This window comes from Argiope bruennichi, chromosome 6 (assembly GCF_947563725.1).
Source record: "Argiope bruennichi chromosome 6, qqArgBrue1.1, whole genome shotgun sequence".
Lineage (NCBI taxonomy): Eukaryota > Metazoa > Arthropoda > Arachnida > Araneae > Araneidae > Argiope > Argiope bruennichi.
The window spans coordinates 106,207,662-106,226,779 of record NC_079156.1 but is presented as its reverse complement, the minus strand read 5'-3'; the positions used below and the strand labels follow the sequence as shown (position 1 = coordinate 106,226,779).

Below are 19,118 nucleotides of genomic sequence, written 5' to 3'. Positions count from 1 at the left end.
TTCGAACGCATCACAGTAGATTCTCCTATAGCAAAGAAACATGATAAAAACTATATTCCTTACGCGATTTGAATATCTTTGAGTGACAGAGCCAGACGGAATATTTCTTTTTCTTTTTATTTAAAACAATCACATGCATGGAAAGAAATTTCGATTAATGAAGATCAAATTCTCACACAGCAGAGAAATTAAAACACTAAGCACTGACCCGGACGTGATTTGAACACGGAACCTTCTGATCTGGAGTCAGACGGACTACAGTTGCGCCACCAAGCCACACGAAGAGTTGGAATGCCGTTATCTTTAAAGCATTCATGTGAATTGAAATAAATTTCGAACGCAGCACAGTAGATTCTCCTATAGCAAAGAAACATGATAAAAAATACATTCCTTACGCGATTTCAATATCTTTGCGTGACAGAACCAGACGGGATATTTCTTTTCCTTTTTATTTAAAACAATCACATGCATGGAAAGAAATTTCGATTAATGAAGATCAAATTCTCACACAGCAAAGAAATTAAAACACAAAGCACTGACAAGGACGTGATTTGAACACGCAACCTTCTGATCTGGAGTCAGACGCGCTACCGTTGCGCCACCAAGCCACACGAAGAGTGGGATTGCCGTTATCTTTAAAGCATTCATGTGATTTGAAATAAATTTCGAACGCAGCACAGTAGATTCTCCTATAGCAAAGAAACATGATAAAAACTATATTCCTTAGGCGATTTGAATATCTTTGCGTGACAGAGCCAGACGGGATATGTCTTTTCCTTTTTATTTAAAACAATCACATGCATGGAAAGAAATTTCGATTAATGAAGATCAAATTCTCACACAGCAAAGAAATTAAAACACAAAGCACTGACCCGGACGTGGTTTGAACACGCAACCTTCTGATCTGGAGTCAGACGCTCTACCGTTGCGCGTCCGAGCCACACGAAGAGTTGGATTGCCGTTATCTCTAAAGCATTCATGTGATTTGAAATAAATTTCGAACGCAGCACAGTAGATTCTCCTATAGCAAAGAAACATGATAAAAACTATATTCCTTACGCGATTTGAATAACTTTGCGATACAGAGCCAGACGCCATATTTATTTTCCTTTTTATTTAAAACAATCACATGCATGGAAAGAAATTTCGATTAATGAAGATCAAATTCTCACACAGCAAAGAAATTAAAACACAAAGCACTGACCCGGAAGTGATTTGAACACGGAACCTTCTGATCTGGAGTCAGACGGACTACCGTTGCGCCACCGAGCCACACGAAGAGTTGGAATGCCGTTATCTTTAAAGCATTCATGTGAATTGAAATAAATTTCGAACGCAGCACAGTAGATTCTCCTATAGCAAAGAAACATGATAAAAAATATATTCCTTACGCGATTTCAATATCTTTGCGTGACAGAACCAGACGGGATATTTCTTTTCCTTTTTATTTAAAACAATCACATGCATGGAAAGAAATTTCGATTAATGAAGATCAAATTCTCACACATCAAGGAAATGAAAGACAAAGCACTGACCCGGACGTAATTTGAACACACAGCCTTCTGATCTGGAGTCAGACGCGATACCGTTGCGCCACCGAGCCACACGAACAGTCGGATTACCGTTATCTTTAAAGCATTCATGTGAATTGAAATAAATTTCGAACGCAGCACAGTAGATTCTCCTATAGCAAAGAAACATGATAAAAACTATATTCCTTACGCGATTTGAATATCTTTACGTGACAGAGCCAGACGGGATATTTCTTTTCCTTTATAACAATCACATGCATGGAAAGAAATTTCGATTAATGAAGATCAAATTCTCACACATCAAAGAAATGAAAGACAAAGCACTGACCCGGACGTGATTTGAACACGCAACCTTCTGATATGGAGTCAGACGCGCTACCGTTGCGCCACCGATCCACACGAAGAGTGGGATTGCCGTTATCTTTAAAGCATTCATGTGAATTGAAATAAATTACGAACGCAGAACAGTAGATTCTCCTATAGCAAAGAAACATGATAAAAACTATATTCCTTACGCGATTTCAATATCTTTGCGTGACAGAACCAGACGGGATATTTCTTTTCCTTTTTATTTAAAACAATCACATGCATGGAAAGAAATTTCGATTAATGAAGATCAAATTCTCACACAGCAAAGAAATTAAAACACAAAGCACTGACCCGGACGTGATTTGAACACGCAACCTTCCGATCTGGAGTCAGACGCGATACCGTTGCGCCACCGAGCCACACGAAGTGTTGGATTGCCGTTATCTTTAAAGCATTCATGTGAATTGAAATAAATTTCGAACGCAGAACAGTAGATTCTCCTATAGCAAAGAAACATGATAAAAACTATATTCCTTACGCGATTTCAATATCTTTGCGTGACAGAACCAGACGGGATATTTCTTTTCCTTTTTATTTAAAACAATCACATGCATGGAAAGAAATTTCGATTAATGAAGATCAAATTCTCACACAGCAAAGAAATTTAAACACAAAGCACTGACCCGGACGTGATTTGAACACGCAACCTTCCGATCTGGAGTCAAACGCGATACCGTTGCGCCACCGATCCACACGAAGAGTGGGATTGCCGTTATCTTTAAAGCATTCATGTGAATTGAAATAAATTTCGAAAGCAGCACAGTAGATTCTCCTATAGCAAAGAAACATTATAAAAAGTATATTCCTTGCGCGATTTGAATAACTTTGCGAGACAGAGCCAGACGCCATATTTATTTTCCGTTTTATTTAAAACATTCACATGCATGGAAATAAATTTCGATTAATGAAGATCAAATTCTCACACAGCAAAGAAATTAAAACACAAAGCACTGACCCGTACGTGATTTGAACACGCAATCTTCTGATCTGGAGTCAGACGCGCTACCGTTGCGCCAGCGAGCCACACGAAGAGTTGGATTGCCGTTATCTTTAAAGCATTCATGTGATTTGAAATAAATTTCGAACGCAGCACAGTAGATTCTCCTATAGCAAAGAAACATGATAAAAAGTATATTCCTTACGCGATTTGAATAACTTTGCGAGACAGAGCCAGACGTTATATTTATTTCCCTTTTTATTTAAAACAATCACATGCAAGGAAAGAAATTTCGATTAATGAAGATCATATTCTCACACAGCAAAGAAATTAAAACACAAAGCACTGACCCGGACGTGATTTGAACACGCAACCTTCTTATCTGGAGTCAGACGCGGTACCGTTACGCCACCGAGCCACACGAAGAGTGGGATTGCCGTTATCTTTAAAGCATTCATGTGATTTGAAATAAATTTCGAACGCAGCACAGTAGATTCTCCTACGGCAAAGAAACATGATAAAAAGTATATTCCTTGCGCGATTTGAATAACTTTGCGAGACAGAGCCAGACGCCATATTTATTTTCCTTTTTATTTAAAACAATCACATGCATGGAAAGAAATTTCGATTATTGAAGATCAAATTCTCACACAGCAAAGAAATTAAAACAAAAAGCACTGACCAGGACGTGATTTGAACACGCAACCTTCTGATCTGGAGTGAGACGCGCTACCGTTGCGCCACAGAGCCAGACGAAGAGTTGGATTGCCGTTATCTTTAAAGCATTCACAAGATTTGAAATAAATTTCGAGCGCAGCACAGTAGATTCACCTATAGCAAAGAAACATGATAAAAACTATATTCCTTACGCGATTTGAATATCTTTGCGTGACAGAGCCAGACGGGATATTTCTTTTCCTTTTTATTTAAAACAATCACATGCATGGAAAGAAATTTCGATTAATGAAGATCAAATTCTCACACAGCAAAGAAATTAAAACATAAAGCACTGTCCCGGACCCGATTTGAACACGCAACCTTCTGATCTGGAGTCAGACGCGCTACGGTTTCGCCACCGAGCCACACGGAGATATGGATTGTCGTTACCTTTAAAGCATTCTTGTGATTTGAAATAAATTTCGAACGCAGCACAGTAGATTCTCCTATCGCAAAGAAACATGATAAAAACTATATTCCTTACGCGATTTGAATATCTTTGCGTGACAGAGCCAGACGGAATATTTCTTTTCCTTTTTATTTAAAACAATCACATGCATGGAAAGAGATTTCGATTAATGAAGATCAAATTCTCACACAGCAAAGAAATTAAAGCACAAAGCACTGACAAGGACGTGATTTGAACACGCAACCTTCTGATCTGGAGTCAGACGCGCTACCGTTGCGCCACCAAGCCACACGAAGAGTGGGATTGCCGTTATCTTTAAAGCATTCATGTGATTTGAAATAAATTTCGAACGCAGCACAGTAGATTCTCCTATAGCAAAGAAACATGATAAAAACTATATTCCTTAGGCGATTTGAATATCTTTGCGTGACAGAGCCAGACGGGATATGTCTTTTCCTTTTTATTTAAAACAATCACATGCATGGAAAGAAATTTCGATTAATGAAGATCAAATTCTCACACAGCAAAGAAATTAAAACACAAAGCACTGACCCGGAAGTGATTTGAACACGGAACCTTCTGATCTGGAGTCAGACGGACTACCGTTGCGCCACCGAGCCACACGAAGAGTTGGAATGCCGTTATCTTTAAAGCATTCATGTGAATTGAAATAAATTTCGAACGCAGCACAGTAGATTCTCCTATAGCAAAGAAACATGATAAAAAATATATTCCTTACGCGATTTCAATATCTTTGCGTGACAGAACCAGACGGGATATTTCTTTTCCTTTTTATTTAAAACAATCACATGCATGGAAAGAAATTTCGATTAATGAAGATCAAATTCTCACACATCAAGGAAATGAAAGACAAAGCACTGACCCGGACGTAATTTGAACACACAGCCTTCTGATCTGGAGTCAGACGCGATACCGTTGCGCCACCGAGCCACACGAACAGTCGGATTACCGTTATCTTTAAAGCATTCATGTGAATTGAAATAAATTTCGAACGCAGCACAGTAGATTCTCCTATAGCAAAGAAACATGATAAAAACTATATTCCTTACGCGATTTGAATATCTTTACGTGACAGAGCCAGACGGGATATTTCTTTTCCTTTATAACAATCACATGCATGGAAAGAAATTTCGATTAATGAAGATCAAATTCTCACACATCAAAGAAATGAAAGACAAAGCACTGACCCGGACGTGATTTGAACACGCAACCTTCTGATATGGAGTCAGACGCGCTACCGTTGCGCCACCGATCCACACGAAGAGTGGGATTGCCGTTATCTTTAAAGCATTCATGTGAATTGAAATAAATTTCGAACGCAGAACAGTAGATTCTCCTATAGCAAAGAAACATGATAAAAACTATATTCCTTACGCGATTTCAATATCTTTGCGTGACAGAACCAGACGGGATATTTCTTTTCCTTTTTATTTAAAACAATCACATGCATGGAAAGAAATTTCGATTAATGAAGATCAAATTCTCACACAGCAAAGAAATTAAAACACAAAGCACTGACCCGGACGTGATTTGAACACGCAACCTTCCGATCTGGAGTCAGACGCGATACCGTTGCGCCACCGAGCCACACGAAGTGTTGGATTGCCGTTATCTTTAAAGCATTCATGTGAATTGAAATAAATTTCGAACGCAGAACAGTAGATTCTCCTATAGCAAAGAAACATGATAAAAACTATATTCCTTACGCGATTTCAATATCTTTGCGTGACAGAACCAGACGGGATATTTCTTTTCCTTTTTATTTAAAACAATCACATGCATGGAAAGAAATTTCGATTAATGAAGATCAAATTCTCACACAGCAAAGAAATTTAAACACAAAGCACTGACCCGGACGTGATTTGAACACGCAACCTTCCGATCTGGAGTCAAACGCGATACCGATGCGCCACCGATCCACACGAAGAGTGGGATTGCCGTTATCTTTAAAGCATTCATGTGAATTGAAATAAATTTCGAAAGCAGCACAGTAGATTCTCCTATAGCAAAGAAACATTATAAAAAGTATATTCCTTGCGCGATTTGAATAACTTTGCGAGACAGAGCCAGACGCCATATTTATTTTCCGTTTTATTTAAAACATTCACATGCATGGAAATAAATTTCGATTAATGAAGATCAAATTCTCACACAGCAAAGAAATTAAAACACAAAGCACTGACCCGTACGTGATTTGAACACGCAATCTTCTGATCTGGAGTCAGACGCGCTACCGTTGCGCCAGCGAGCCACACGAAGAGTTGGATTGCCGTTATCTTTAAAGCATTCATGTGATTTGAAATAAATTTCGAACGCAGCACAGTAGATTCTCCTATAGCAAAGAAACATGATAAAAAGTATATTCCTTACGCGATTTGAATAACTTTGCGAGACAGAGCCAGACGTTATATTTATTTCCCTTTTTATTTAAAACAATCACATGCAAGGAAAGAAATTTCGATTAATGAAGATCATATTCTCACACAGCAAAGAAATTAAAACACAAAGCACTGACCCGGACGTGATTTGAACACGCAACCTTCTTATCTGGAGTCAGACGCGGTACCGTTACGCCACCGAGCCACACGAAGAGTGGGATTGCCGTTATCTTTAAAGCATTCATGTGATTTGAAATAAATTTCGAACGCAGCACAGTAGATTCTCCTACGGCAAAGAAACATGATAAAAAGTATATTCCTTGCGCGATTTGAATAACTTTGCGAGACAGAGCCAGACGCCATATTTATTTTCCTTTTTATTTAAAACAATCACATGCATGGAAAGAAATTTCGATTATTGAAGATCAAATTCTCACACAGCAAAGAAATTAAAACAAAAAGCACTGACCAGGACGTGATTTGAACACGCAACCTTCTGATCTGGAGTGAGACGCGCTACCGTTGCGCCACAGAGCCAGACGAAGAGTTGGATTGCCGTTATCTTTAAAGCATTCACAAGATTTGAAATAAATTTCGAGCGCAGCACAGTAGATTCACCTATAGCAAAGAAACATGATAAAAACTATATTCCTTACGCGATTTGAATATCTTTGCGTGACAGAGCCAGACGGGATATTTCTTTTCCTTTTTATTTAAAACAATCACATGCATGGAAAGAAATTTCGATTAATGAAGATCAAATTCTCACACAGCAAAGAAATTAAAACATAAAGCACTGTCCCGGACCCGATTTGAACACGCAACCTTCTGATCTGGAGTCAGACGCGCTACGGTTTCGCCACCGAGCCACACGGAGATATGGATTGTCGTTACCTTTAAAGCATTCATGTGATTTGAAATAAATTTCGAACGCAGCACAGTAGATTCTCCTATCCCAAAGAAACATGATAAAAACTATATTCCTTACGCGATTTGAATATCTTTGCGTGACAGAGCCAGACGGAATATTTCTTTTCCTTTTTATTTAAAACAATCACATGCATGGAAAGAAATTTCGATTAATGAAGATCAAATTCTCACACATCAAAGAAATAAAAGACAAAGCACTGACCCGGACGTGCTTTGAACACGCAACCTTCTGATCTGGAGTCAGACGCGCTACCGTTTCGCCACCGAGCCACACGGAGATATGGATTGTCGTTACCTTTAAAGCATTCTTGTGATTTGAAATAAATTTCGAACGCAGCACAGTAGATTCTCCTATCGCAAAGAAACATGATAAAAACTATATTCCTTACGCGATTTGAATATCTTTGCGTGACAGAGCCAGACGGAATATTTCTTTTCCTTTTTATTTAAAACAATCACATGCATGGAAAGAGATTTCGATTAATGAAGATCAAATTCTCACACATCAAAGAAATAAAAAACAAAGCACTGACCCGGACGTGCTTTGAACACGCAACCTTCTGATCTGGAGTCAGACGCGCTACCGTTGCGCCACCGAGCCACATGAAGAGTTGGATTTCCGTTATCTTTAAAGCATTCATGTGATTTGAAATAAATTTCGAACGCAGCACAGTAGATTCTCCTATAGCAAAGAAACTTGATAAAAACTATATTCCTTACGCGATTTGAATATCTTTGCGTGACAGAGCCAGACGGGATATTTCTTTTCCTTTTTATTTAAAACAATCACATGCATGGAAAGAAATTTCGATTAATGAAGATCAAATTCTCACACATCAAAGAAATGAAAGACAAAGCACTGACAAGAACGTGATTTGAACACGCAACCTTCTGATCTGGAGTCAGACGCACTACCGTTGCGCCACCGAGCCACACGAAGAGTTTGATTGCCGTTATCTTTAAAGCATTCATGTGATTTGAAATAAATTTCGAACGCAGCACAGTAGATTCTCCTATAGCAAAGAAACATGATAAAAACTATATTCCTTACGCGATTTGAATATTTTTGCGTTACAGAGCCAGACGGGATATTTCTTTTCCTTTTTATTTAAAACAATCACATGCAGGAAAGAAATTTCGATTAATGAAGATCAAATTCTCACACAGCAAAGAAATGGAAACATAAAGCACTGTCCCGGACCCGATTTGAACACGCAACCTTCTGATCTGGAGTCAGACGCGCTACCGTTTCACCACCGAGCCACACGGAGATATGGGTTGTCGTTACCTTTAAAGCATTCATGTGATTTGAAATAAATTTCGAACGCAGCACAGTAGATTCTCCTATGGCAAAGAAACATGATAAAAACTATATTCCTTACGCGATTTGAATATCTTTGCGTGACAGAGCCAGACGGGATATTTCTTTTCCTTTTTATTTAAAACAATCACATGCATGGAAAGAAATTTCGATTAATGAAGATCAAATTAGCACACCGCAAAGAAATTAAAACACAAAGTACTGACCCGGACGTGATTTGAACACGCAACCTTCTGATCTGGTGTCAGACGCGATACCGTTGCGCCACCGATCCACACGAAGAGTGGGATTGCCGTTATCTTTAAAGCATTCATGTGAATTGAAATAAATTTCGAAAGCAGCACAGTAGATTCTCCTATAGCAAAGAAACATTATAAAAAGTATATTCCTTGCGCGATTTGAATAACTTTGCGAGACAGAGCCAGACGCCATATTTATTTTCCTTTTTATTTAAAACAATCACATGCAAGGAAAGAAATTTCGATTAATGAAGATCAAATTCTCACACAGCAAAGAAATTAAAACATAAAGCACTGTCCCGGACCCGATTTGAACACGCAACCTTCTGATCTGGAGTCAGACGCGCTACCGTTGCGCCACCGAGCCACACGAAGAGTTGGATTGCCGTTATCTTTAAAGCATTCACAAGATTTGAAATAAATTTCGAGCGCAGCACAGTAGATTCACCTATACCAAAGAAACATGATAAAAACTATATTCCTTACGCGATTTGAATATCTTTGCGTGACAGTGCCAGACGGGATATTTCTTTTCCTTTTTATTTAAAACAATCACATGCATGGAAAGAAATTTCGATTAATGAAGATCAAATTCTCACACAGCAAAGAAATTAAAACATAAAGTACTGTCCCGGACCCGATTTGAACACGTAACCTTCTGATCTGGAGTCAGACGCACTACCGTTTCGCCACTGAGTCACACGGAGATATGGATTGTCGTTACCTTTAAAGCATTCTTGTGATTTGAAATAAATTTCGAACGCAGCACAGTAGATTCTCCTATCGCAAAGAAACATGATAAAAACTATATTCCTTACGCGATTTGAATATCTTTGCGTGACAGAGCCAGACGGGATATTTCTTTTCCTTTTTATTTAAAACAATCACATGCAGGAAAGAAATTTCGATTAATGAAGATCAAATTCTCACACAGCAAAGAAATTGAAACATAAAGCACTGTCCCGGACCCGATTTGAACACGCAACCTTCTGATCTGGAGTCAGACGCGCTACCGTTACACCACCGAGCCACACGGAGATATGGATTGTCGTTACCTTTAAAGCATTCATGTGATTTGAAATAAATTTCGAACGCAGCACAGTAGATTCTCCTATCGCAAAGAAACATGATAAAAACTATATTCCTTACGCGATTTGAATATCTTTGCGTGACAGAGCCAGACGGGATATTTCTTTTCCTTTTTATTTAAAACAATCACATGCATGGAAAGAAATTTCGATTAATGAAGATCAAATTAGCACACCGCAAAGAAATTAAAACACAAAGTACTGACCCGGACGTGATTTGAACACGCAACCTTCTGATCTGGTGTCAGACGCGATACCGTTGCGCCACCGATCCACACGAAGAGTGGGATTGCCGTTATCTTTAAAGCATTCATGTGAATTGAAATAAATTTCGAAAGCAGCACAGTAGATTCTCCTATAGAAAAGAAACATTATAAAAAGTATATTCCTTGCGCGATTTGAATAACTTTGCGATACAGAGCCAGACGCCATATTTATTTTCCTTTTTATTTAATACATTCACATGCATGGAAAGAAATTTCGATTAATGAAGATCAAATTCTCACACAGCAAAGAAATTAAAACATAAAGCACTGTCCCGGACCCGATTTGAACACGCAACCTTCTGATCTGGAGTCAGACGCGCTACCGTTTCGCCATCGAGCCACACGGAGATATGGATTGTCGTTACCTTTAAAGCATTCATGTGATTTGAAATAAATTTCGAACGCAGCACAGTAGATTCTCCTATCGCAAAGAAACATGATAAAAACTATATTCCTTACGCGATTTGAATATCTTTGCGTGACAGAGCCAGACGGAATATTTCTTTTCCTTTTTATTTAAAACAATCACATGCATGGAAAGAAATTTCGATTAATGAAGATCAAATTCTCACACATCAAAGAAATAAAAGACAAAGCACTGACCCGGACGTGCTTTGAACACGCAACCTTCTGATCTGGAGTCAGACGCGCTACCGTTGCGCCACCGAGCCACACGAAGAATTGGATTGCCGTTATCTTTAAAGCATTCACAAGATTTGAAATAAATTTCGAGCGCAGCACAGTAGATTCACCTATAGCAAAGAAAAATGATAAAAACTATATTCCTTACGCGATTTGAATATCTTTGCGTGACAGTGCCAGACGGGATATTTCTTTTCCTTTTTATTTAAAACAATCACATGCATGGAAAGAAATTTCGATTAATGAAGATCAAATTCTCACACAGCAAAGAAATTAAAACATAAAGTACTGTCCCGGACCCGATTTGAACACGTAACCTTCTGATCTGGAGTCAGACGCGCTACCGTTTCGCCACCGAGCCACACGGAGATATGGATTGTCGTTACCTTTAAAGCATTCATGTGATTTGAAATAAATTTCGAACGCAGCACAGTAGATTCTCCTATCGCAAAGAAACATGATAAAAACTATATTCCTTACGCGATTTGAATATCTTTGCGTGACAGAGCCAGACGGAATATTTCTTTTCCTTTTTATTTAAAACAATCACATGCATGGAAAGAAATTTCGATTAATGAAGATCAAATTCTCACACATCAAAGAAATAAAAGACAAAGCACTGACCCGGACGTGCTTTGAACACGCAACCTTCTGATCTGGAGTCAGACGCGCTACCGTTGCGCCACCGAGCCACACGAAGAGTTGGATTGCCGTTATCTTTAAAGCATTCACAAGATTTGAAATAAATTTCGAGCGCAGCACATTAGATTCACCTATAGCAAAGAAACATGATAAAAACTATATTCCTTACGCGATTTGAATATCTTTGCGTGACAGTGCCAGACGGGATATTTCTTTTCCTTTTTATTTAAAACAATCACATGCATGGAAAGAAATTTCGATTAATGAAGATCAAATTCTCACACAGCAAAGAAATTAAAACATAAAGCACTGTCCCGGACCCGATTTGAACACGCAACCTTCTGATCTGGAGTCAGACGCGCTACCGTTTCGCCACCGAGCCACACGGAGATATGGATTGTCGTTACCTTTAAAGCATTCATGTGATTTGAAATAAATTTCGAACGCAGCACAGTAGATTCTCCTATCGCAAAGAAACATGATAAAAACTATATTCCTTACGCGATTTGAATATCTTTGCGTGACAGAGCCAGACGGGATATTTCTTTTCCTTTTTATTTAAAACAATCACATGCATGGAAAGAAATTTCGATTAATGAAGATCAAATTCTCACACAGCAAAGAAATTAAAACACAAAGCACTGACCCGGACGTGATTTGAACACGCAACCTTCTGATCTGGAGTCATACGCGCTACCGTTGCGCCACCGAGAAACACGACGAGATAGATTGCCGTTATCTTTAAAGCATTCATGTGATTTTAAATAAATTTCGAACGCAGCACAGTAGATTCTCCTATAGCAAAGAAACGTGATAAAAACTATATTCCTTACGCGATTTGAATATCTTTGCGTGACAGAGCCAGACGGGATATTTCTTTTCCTTTTTATTTAAAACAATCACATGCATGGAAAGAAATTTCGATTAATGAAGATCAAATTCTCACACATCAAAGAAATGAAAGACAAAGCACTGACCCGGACGTGATTTGAACACGCAACCTTCTGATCTGGAGTCAGACGCGCTACCGTTGCGCCACCGAGCCACACGAAGAGTTTGATTGCCGTTATCTTTAAAGCATTCATGTGATTTGAAATAAATTTCGAACGCAGCACAGTAGATTCTCCTATAGCAAAGAAACATGATAAAAACTATATTCCTTACGCGATTTGAATATCTTTGCGTGACAGAGCCAGACGGGATATTTCTTTTCCTTTTTATTTAAAACAATCACAGGCATGGAAAGAAATTTCGATTAATGAAGATCAAATTCTCACATATCAAAGAAATGAAAGACAAAGCACTGACCCGGACGTGATTTGAACACGCAACCTTCTGATCTGGAGTCAGACGCGCTACCGTTGCGCCACCGAGCCACACGAAGAGTTTGATTGCCGTTATCTTTAAAGCATTCATGTGATTTGAAATAAATTTCGAACGCAGCACAGTAGATTCTCCTATAGCAAAGAAACATGATAAAAACTATATTCCTTACGCGATTTGAATATCTTTGCGTGACAGAGCCAGACGGGACATTTCTTTTCCTTTTTATTTAAAACAATCACATGCATATAAAGAAATTTCGATTAATGAAGATCAAATTCTCACACAGCAAAGAAATTAAAACACAAAGCACTGACCCGTACGTGATTTGAACACGCAATCTTCTGATCTGGAGTCAGACGCGCTACCGTTGCGCCACCGATCCACACGAAGAGTTGGATTGCCGTTATCTTTAAAGCATTCATGTGATTTGAAATAAATTTCGAACGCAGCACAGTAGATTCTCCTATAGCAAAGAAACATGATAAAAAGTATATTCCTTACGCGATATGAATAACTTTGCGAGACAGAGCCAGACGTTATATTTATTTTCCTTTTTATTTAAAACAATCACATGCATGGAAAGAAATTTCGATTAATGAAGATCAAATTCTCACACAGCAAAGAAATTAAAACATAAAGCACTGTCCCGGACCCGATTTGAACACGCAACCTTCTGATCTGGAGTCAGACGCGCTACCGTTGCGCCACCGAGAAACACGACGAGATAGATTGCCGTTATCTTTAAAGCATTCATGTGATTTTAAATAAATTTCGAACGCAGCACAGTAGATTCTCCTATAGCAAAGAAACGTGATAAAAACTATATTCCTTACGCGATTTGAATATCTTTGCGTGACAGAGCCAGACGGGATATTTCTTTTCCTTTTTATTTAAAACAATCACATGCATGGAAAGAAATTTCGATTAATGAAGATCAAATTCTCACACATCAAAGAAATGAAAGACAAAGCACTGACCCGGACGTGATTTGAACACGCAACCTTCTGATCTGGAGTCAGACGCGCTACCGTTGCGCCACCGAGCCACACGAAGAGTTTGATTGCCGTTATCTTTAAAGCATTCATGTGATTTGAAATAAATTTCGAACGCAGCACAGTAGATTCTCCTATAGCAAAGAAACATGATAAAAACTATATTCCTTACGCGATTTGAATATCTTTGCGTGACAGAGCCAGACGGGATATTTCTTTTCCTTTTTATTTAAAACAATCACAGGCATGGAAAGAAATTTCGATTAATGAAGATCAAATTCTCACATATCAAAGAAATGAAAGACAAAGCACTGACCCGGACGTGATTTGAACACGCAACCTTCTGATCTGGAGTCAGACGCGCTACCGTTGCGCCACCGAGCCACACGAAGAGTTTGATTGCCGTTATCTTTAAAGCATTCATGTGATTTGAAATAAATTTCGAACGCAGCACAGTAGATTCTCCTATAGCAAAGAAACATGATAAAAACTATATTCCTTACGCGATTTGAATATCTTTGCGTGACAGAGCCAGACGGGACATTTCTTTTCCTTTTTATTTAAAACAATCACATGCATATAAAGAAATTTCGATTAATGAAGATCAAATTCTCACACAGCAAAGAAATTAAAACACAAAGCACTGACCCGTACGTGATTTGAACACGCAATCTTCTGATCTGGAGTCAGACGCGCTACCGTTGCGCCACCGATCCACACGAAGAGTTGGATTGCCGTTATCTTTAAAGCATTCATGTGATTTGAAATAAATTTCGAACGCAGCACAGTAGATTCTCCTATAGCAAAGAAACATGATAAAAAGTATATTCCTTACGCGATATGAATAACTTTGCGAGACAGAGCCAGACGTTATATTTATTTTCCTTTTTATTTAAAACAATCACATGCAAGGAAAGAAATTTCGATTAATGAAGATCAAATTCTCACACAGCAAAGAAATTAAAACATAAAGCACTGTCCCGGACCCGATTTGAACACGCAACCTTCTGATCTGGAGTCAGACGCGCTACCGTTTCGCCACCGAGCCACACGGAGATATGGATTGTCGTTACCTTTAAAGCATTCATGTGATTTGAAATAAATTTCGAACGCAGCACAGTAGATTCTCCTATAGCAAAGAAACATGATAAAAACTATATTCCTTACGCGATTTGAATATCTTTGCGTGACAGAGCCAGACGGAATATTTCTTTTCCTTTTTATTTAAAACAATCACATGCATGGAAAGAAATTTCGATTAACGAAGATCAAATTCTCACACATCAAAGAAATAAAAGACAAAGCACTGACCCGGACGTGCTTTGAACACGCAACCTTCTGATCTGGAGTCAGACGCGCTACCGTTGCGCCACCGAGCCACACGAAGATTTGGATTGCCGTTATCTTTAAAGCATTCACAAGATTTGAAATAAATTTCGAGCGCAGCACAGTAGATTCACCTATAGCAAAGAAAAATGATAAAAACTATATTCCTTACGCGATTTGAATATCTTTGCGTGACAGTGCCAGACGGGATATTTCTTTTCCTTTTTATTTAAAACAATCACATGCATGGAAAGAAATTTCGATTAATGAAGATCAAATTCTCACACAGCAAAGAAATTAAAACATAAAGTACTGTCCCGGACCCGATTTGAACACGTAACCTTCTGATCTGGAGTCAGACGCGCTACCGTTTCGCCACCGAGCCACACGGAGATATGGATTGTCGTTACCTTTAAAGCATTCATGTGATTTGAAATAAATTTCGAACGCAGCACAGTAGATTCTCCTATCGCAAAGAAACATGATAAAAACTATATTCCTTACGCGATTTGAATATCTTTGCGTGACAGAGCCAGACGGAATATTTCTTTTCCTTTTTATTTAAAACAATCACATGCATGGAAAGAAATTTCGATTAATGAAGATCAAATTCTCACACATCAAAGAAATAAAAGACAAAGCACTGACCCGGACGTGCTTTGAACACGCAACCTTCTGATCTGGAGTCAGACACGCTACCGTTGCGCCACCGAGCCACACGAAGAGTTGGATTGCCGTTATCTTTAAAGCATTCACAAGATTTGAAATAAATTTCGAGCGCAGCACAGTAGATTCACCTATAGCAAAGAAACATGATAAAAACTATATTCCTTACGCGATTTGAATATCTTTGCGTGACAGTGCCAGACGGGATATTTCTTTTCCTTTTTATTTAAAACAATCACATGCATGGAAAGAAATTTCGATTAATGAAGATCAAATTCTCACACAGCAAAGAAATTAAAACATAAAGTACTGTCCCGGACCCGATTTGAACACGTAACCTTCTGATCTGGAGTCAGACGCGCTACCGTTTCGCCACCGAGCCACACGGAGATATGGATTGTCGTTACCTTTAAAGCATTCATGTGATTTGAAATAAATTTCGAACGCAGCACAGTAGATTCTCCTATCGCAAAGAAACATGATAAAAACTATATTCCTTACACGATTTGAATATCTTTGCGTGACAGAGCCAGACGGAATATTTCTTTTCCTTTTTATTTAAAACAATCACATGCATGGAAAGAAATTTCGATTAATGAAGATCAAATTCTCACACATCAAAGAAATAAAAGACAAAGCACTGACCCGGACGTGCTTTGAACACGCAACCTTCTGATCTGGAGTCAGACGCGCTACCGTTGCGCCACCGAGCCACACGAAGAGTTGGATTTCCGTTATCTTTAAAGCATTCATGTGATTTGAAATAAATTTCGAACGCAGCACAGTAGATTCTCCTATAGCAAAGAAACTTGATAAAAACTATATTCCTTACGCGATTTGAATATCTTTGCGTGACAGAGCCAGACGGGATATTTCTTTTCCTTTTTATTTAAAACAATCACATGCATTGAAAGAAATTTCGATTAATGAAGATCAAATTCTCACACATCAAAGAAATGAAAGACAAAGCACTGACCCGGACGTGATTTGAACACGCAACCTTCTGATCTGGAGTCAGACGCGCTACCGTTGCGCCACCGAGCCACACGAAGAGTTTGATTGCCGTTATCTTTAAAGCATTCATGTGATTTGAAATAAATTTCGAACGCAGCACAGTAGATTCTCCTATAGCAAAGAAACATGATAAAAACTATATTCCTTACGCGATTTGAATATTTTTGCGTGACAGAGCCAGACGGGATATTTCTTTTCCTTTTTATTTAAAACAATCACATGCATGGAAAGAAATTTCGATTAATGAAGATCAAATTCTCACACAGCAAAGAAATTAAAACACAAAGCACTGACCCGGACGTGATTTGAACACGCAACCTTCTGATCTGGAGTCATACGCGCTACCGTTGCGCCACCGAGAAACACGACGAGTTAGATTGCCGTTATCTTTAAAGCATTCATGTGATTTTAAATAAATTTCGAACGCAGCACAGTAGATTCTCCTATAGCAAAGAAACGTGATAAAAACTATATTCCTTACGCGATTTGAATATCTTTGCGTGACAGAGCCAGACGGGATATTTCTTTTCCTTTTTATTTAAAACAATCACATGCATGGAAAGAAATTTCGATTAATGAAGATCAAATTCTCACACATCAAAGAAATGAAAGACAAAGCACTGACCCGGACGTGATTTGAACACGCAACCTTCTGATCTGGAGTCAGACGCGCTACCGTTGCGCCACCGAGCCACACGAAGAGTTGGATTGCCGTTATCTTTAAAGCATTCATGTGATTTGAAATAAATTTCGAACGCAGCACAGTAGATTCACCTATAGCAAAGAAAAATGATAAAAACTATATTCCTTACGCGATTTGAATATCTTTGCGTGACAGTGCCAGACGGGATATTTCTTTTCCTTTTTATTTAAAACAATCACATGCATGGAAAGAAATTTCGATTAATGAAGATCAAATTCTCACACAGCAAAGAAATTAAAACATAAAGTACTGTCCCGGACCCGATTTGAACACGTAACCTTCTGATCTGGAGTCAGACGCGCTACCGTTTCGCCACCGAGCCACACGGAGATATGGATTGTCGTTAACTTTAAAGCATTCATGTGATTTGAAATAAATTTCGAACGCAGCACAGTAGATTCTCCTATCGCAAAGAAACATGATAAAAACTATATTCCTTACGCGATTTGAATATCTTTGCGTGACAGAGCCAGACGGAATATTTCTTTTCCTTTTTATTTAAAACAATCACATGCATGGAAAGAAATTTCGATTAATGAAGATCAAATTCTCACACATCAAAGAAATAAAAGACAAAGCACTGACCCGGACGTGCTTTGAACACGCAACCTTCTGATCTGGAGTCAGACGCGCTACCGTTGCGCCACCGAGCCACACGAAGAGTTGGATTGCCGTTATCTTTAAAGCATTCACAAGATTTGAAATAAATTTCGAGCGCAGCACAGTAGATTCACCTATAGAAAAGAAACATGATAAAAACTATATTCCTTACGCGATTTGAATATCTTTGCGTGACAGTGCCAGACGGAATATTTCTTTTCCTTTTTATTTAAAACAATCACATGCATGGAAAGAAATTTCGATTAATGAAGATCAAATTCTCACACAGCAAAGAAATTAAAACATAAAGTACTGTCCCGGACCCGATTTGAACACGTAACCTTCTGATCTGGAGTCAGACGCGCTACCGTTTCGCCACCGAGCCACACGGAGATATGGATTGTCGTTACCTTTAAAGCATTCATGTGATTTGAAATAAATTTCGAACGTAGCACAGTAGATTCTCCTATCGCAAAGAAACATGATAAAAACTATATTCCTTACGCGATTTGAATATCTTTGCGTGACAGAGCCAGACGGAATATTTCTTTTCCTTTTTATTTAAAACAATTACATGCATGGAAAGAAATTTCGATTAATGAAGATCAAATTCTCACACATCAAAGAAATAAAAGACAAAGCACTGACCCGGACGTGCTTTGAACACGCAACCTTCTGATCTGGAGTCAGACGCGCTACCGTTGCACCACCGAGCCACACGAAGAGTTGGATTTCCGTTATCTTTAAAGCATTCATGTGATTTGAAATAAATTTCGAACGCAGCACAGTAGATTCTCCTATAGCAAAGAAACTTGATAAAAACTATATTCCTTACGCGATTTGAATATCTTTGCGTGACAGAGCCAGACGGGATATTTCTTTTCCTTTTTATTTAAAACAATCACATGCATGGAAAGAAATTTCGATTAATGAAGATCAAATTCTCACACAGCAAAGAAATTAAAACATAAAGCACTGTCCCGGACCCGATTTGAACACG

At 38.5% G+C, this 19,118-nt stretch overlaps 23 non-coding genes across 23 annotated transcripts; all 23 read right to left on the bottom strand.

The window, feature by feature from the left end:
• Window positions 1–536: 536 nt before the first annotated feature.
• Window positions 537–608, bottom strand: Trnaw-cca (transfer RNA tryptophan (anticodon CCA)). Its single transcript has one exon. It is a non-coding gene; the product is annotated as a tRNA-Trp (tRNA).
• Window positions 609–1,856: 1,248 nt separating this feature from the next.
• On the bottom strand, window positions 1,857–1,928 carry Trnaw-cca (transfer RNA tryptophan (anticodon CCA)). The gene has a single exon. It is a non-coding gene; the product is annotated as a tRNA-Trp (tRNA).
• A 260-nt stretch (window positions 1,929–2,188) lies between these two features.
• On the bottom strand, window positions 2,189–2,260 carry Trnaw-cca (transfer RNA tryptophan (anticodon CCA)). Its single transcript has one exon. It is a non-coding gene; the product is annotated as a tRNA-Trp (tRNA).
• A 592-nt stretch (window positions 2,261–2,852) lies between these two features.
• Trnaw-cca (transfer RNA tryptophan (anticodon CCA)) lies at window positions 2,853–2,924 on the bottom strand. Its single transcript has one exon. It is a non-coding gene; the product is annotated as a tRNA-Trp (tRNA).
• A 1,256-nt stretch (window positions 2,925–4,180) lies between these two features.
• On the bottom strand, window positions 4,181–4,252 carry Trnaw-cca (transfer RNA tryptophan (anticodon CCA)). The gene has a single exon. It is a non-coding gene; the product is annotated as a tRNA-Trp (tRNA).
• Window positions 4,253–5,168: 916 nt separating this feature from the next.
• Window positions 5,169–5,240, bottom strand: Trnaw-cca (transfer RNA tryptophan (anticodon CCA)). Its single transcript has one exon. It is a non-coding gene; the product is annotated as a tRNA-Trp (tRNA).
• Window positions 5,241–5,500: 260 nt separating this feature from the next.
• Window positions 5,501–5,572, bottom strand: Trnaw-cca (transfer RNA tryptophan (anticodon CCA)). The gene has a single exon. It is a non-coding gene; the product is annotated as a tRNA-Trp (tRNA).
• A 592-nt stretch (window positions 5,573–6,164) lies between these two features.
• Trnaw-cca (transfer RNA tryptophan (anticodon CCA)) lies at window positions 6,165–6,236 on the bottom strand. Its single transcript has one exon. It is a non-coding gene; the product is annotated as a tRNA-Trp (tRNA).
• A 1,255-nt stretch (window positions 6,237–7,491) lies between these two features.
• Trnaw-cca (transfer RNA tryptophan (anticodon CCA)) lies at window positions 7,492–7,563 on the bottom strand. The gene has a single exon. It is a non-coding gene; the product is annotated as a tRNA-Trp (tRNA).
• Window positions 7,564–7,822: 259 nt separating this feature from the next.
• On the bottom strand, window positions 7,823–7,894 carry Trnaw-cca (transfer RNA tryptophan (anticodon CCA)). Its single transcript has one exon. It is a non-coding gene; the product is annotated as a tRNA-Trp (tRNA).
• Window positions 7,895–10,806: 2,912 nt separating this feature from the next.
• Trnaw-cca (transfer RNA tryptophan (anticodon CCA)) lies at window positions 10,807–10,878 on the bottom strand. Its single transcript has one exon. It is a non-coding gene; the product is annotated as a tRNA-Trp (tRNA).
• Window positions 10,879–11,469: 591 nt separating this feature from the next.
• Trnaw-cca (transfer RNA tryptophan (anticodon CCA)) lies at window positions 11,470–11,541 on the bottom strand. The gene has a single exon. It is a non-coding gene; the product is annotated as a tRNA-Trp (tRNA).
• Window positions 11,542–12,464: 923 nt separating this feature from the next.
• Trnaw-cca (transfer RNA tryptophan (anticodon CCA)) lies at window positions 12,465–12,536 on the bottom strand. The gene has a single exon. It is a non-coding gene; the product is annotated as a tRNA-Trp (tRNA).
• Window positions 12,537–12,795: 259 nt separating this feature from the next.
• Window positions 12,796–12,867, bottom strand: Trnaw-cca (transfer RNA tryptophan (anticodon CCA)). The gene has a single exon. It is a non-coding gene; the product is annotated as a tRNA-Trp (tRNA).
• A 923-nt stretch (window positions 12,868–13,790) lies between these two features.
• On the bottom strand, window positions 13,791–13,862 carry Trnaw-cca (transfer RNA tryptophan (anticodon CCA)). The gene has a single exon. It is a non-coding gene; the product is annotated as a tRNA-Trp (tRNA).
• Window positions 13,863–14,121: 259 nt separating this feature from the next.
• On the bottom strand, window positions 14,122–14,193 carry Trnaw-cca (transfer RNA tryptophan (anticodon CCA)). Its single transcript has one exon. It is a non-coding gene; the product is annotated as a tRNA-Trp (tRNA).
• A 923-nt stretch (window positions 14,194–15,116) lies between these two features.
• On the bottom strand, window positions 15,117–15,188 carry Trnaw-cca (transfer RNA tryptophan (anticodon CCA)). Its single transcript has one exon. It is a non-coding gene; the product is annotated as a tRNA-Trp (tRNA).
• Window positions 15,189–15,779: 591 nt separating this feature from the next.
• On the bottom strand, window positions 15,780–15,851 carry Trnaw-cca (transfer RNA tryptophan (anticodon CCA)). The gene has a single exon. It is a non-coding gene; the product is annotated as a tRNA-Trp (tRNA).
• Window positions 15,852–16,442: 591 nt separating this feature from the next.
• Trnaw-cca (transfer RNA tryptophan (anticodon CCA)) lies at window positions 16,443–16,514 on the bottom strand. Its single transcript has one exon. It is a non-coding gene; the product is annotated as a tRNA-Trp (tRNA).
• Window positions 16,515–16,773: 259 nt separating this feature from the next.
• Trnaw-cca (transfer RNA tryptophan (anticodon CCA)) lies at window positions 16,774–16,845 on the bottom strand. The gene has a single exon. It is a non-coding gene; the product is annotated as a tRNA-Trp (tRNA).
• A 591-nt stretch (window positions 16,846–17,436) lies between these two features.
• On the bottom strand, window positions 17,437–17,508 carry Trnaw-cca (transfer RNA tryptophan (anticodon CCA)). Its single transcript has one exon. It is a non-coding gene; the product is annotated as a tRNA-Trp (tRNA).
• Window positions 17,509–18,099: 591 nt separating this feature from the next.
• Window positions 18,100–18,171, bottom strand: Trnaw-cca (transfer RNA tryptophan (anticodon CCA)). Its single transcript has one exon. It is a non-coding gene; the product is annotated as a tRNA-Trp (tRNA).
• A 591-nt stretch (window positions 18,172–18,762) lies between these two features.
• On the bottom strand, window positions 18,763–18,834 carry Trnaw-cca (transfer RNA tryptophan (anticodon CCA)). The gene has a single exon. It is a non-coding gene; the product is annotated as a tRNA-Trp (tRNA).
• Between the last annotated feature and the right edge of the window lie 284 nt (window positions 18,835–19,118).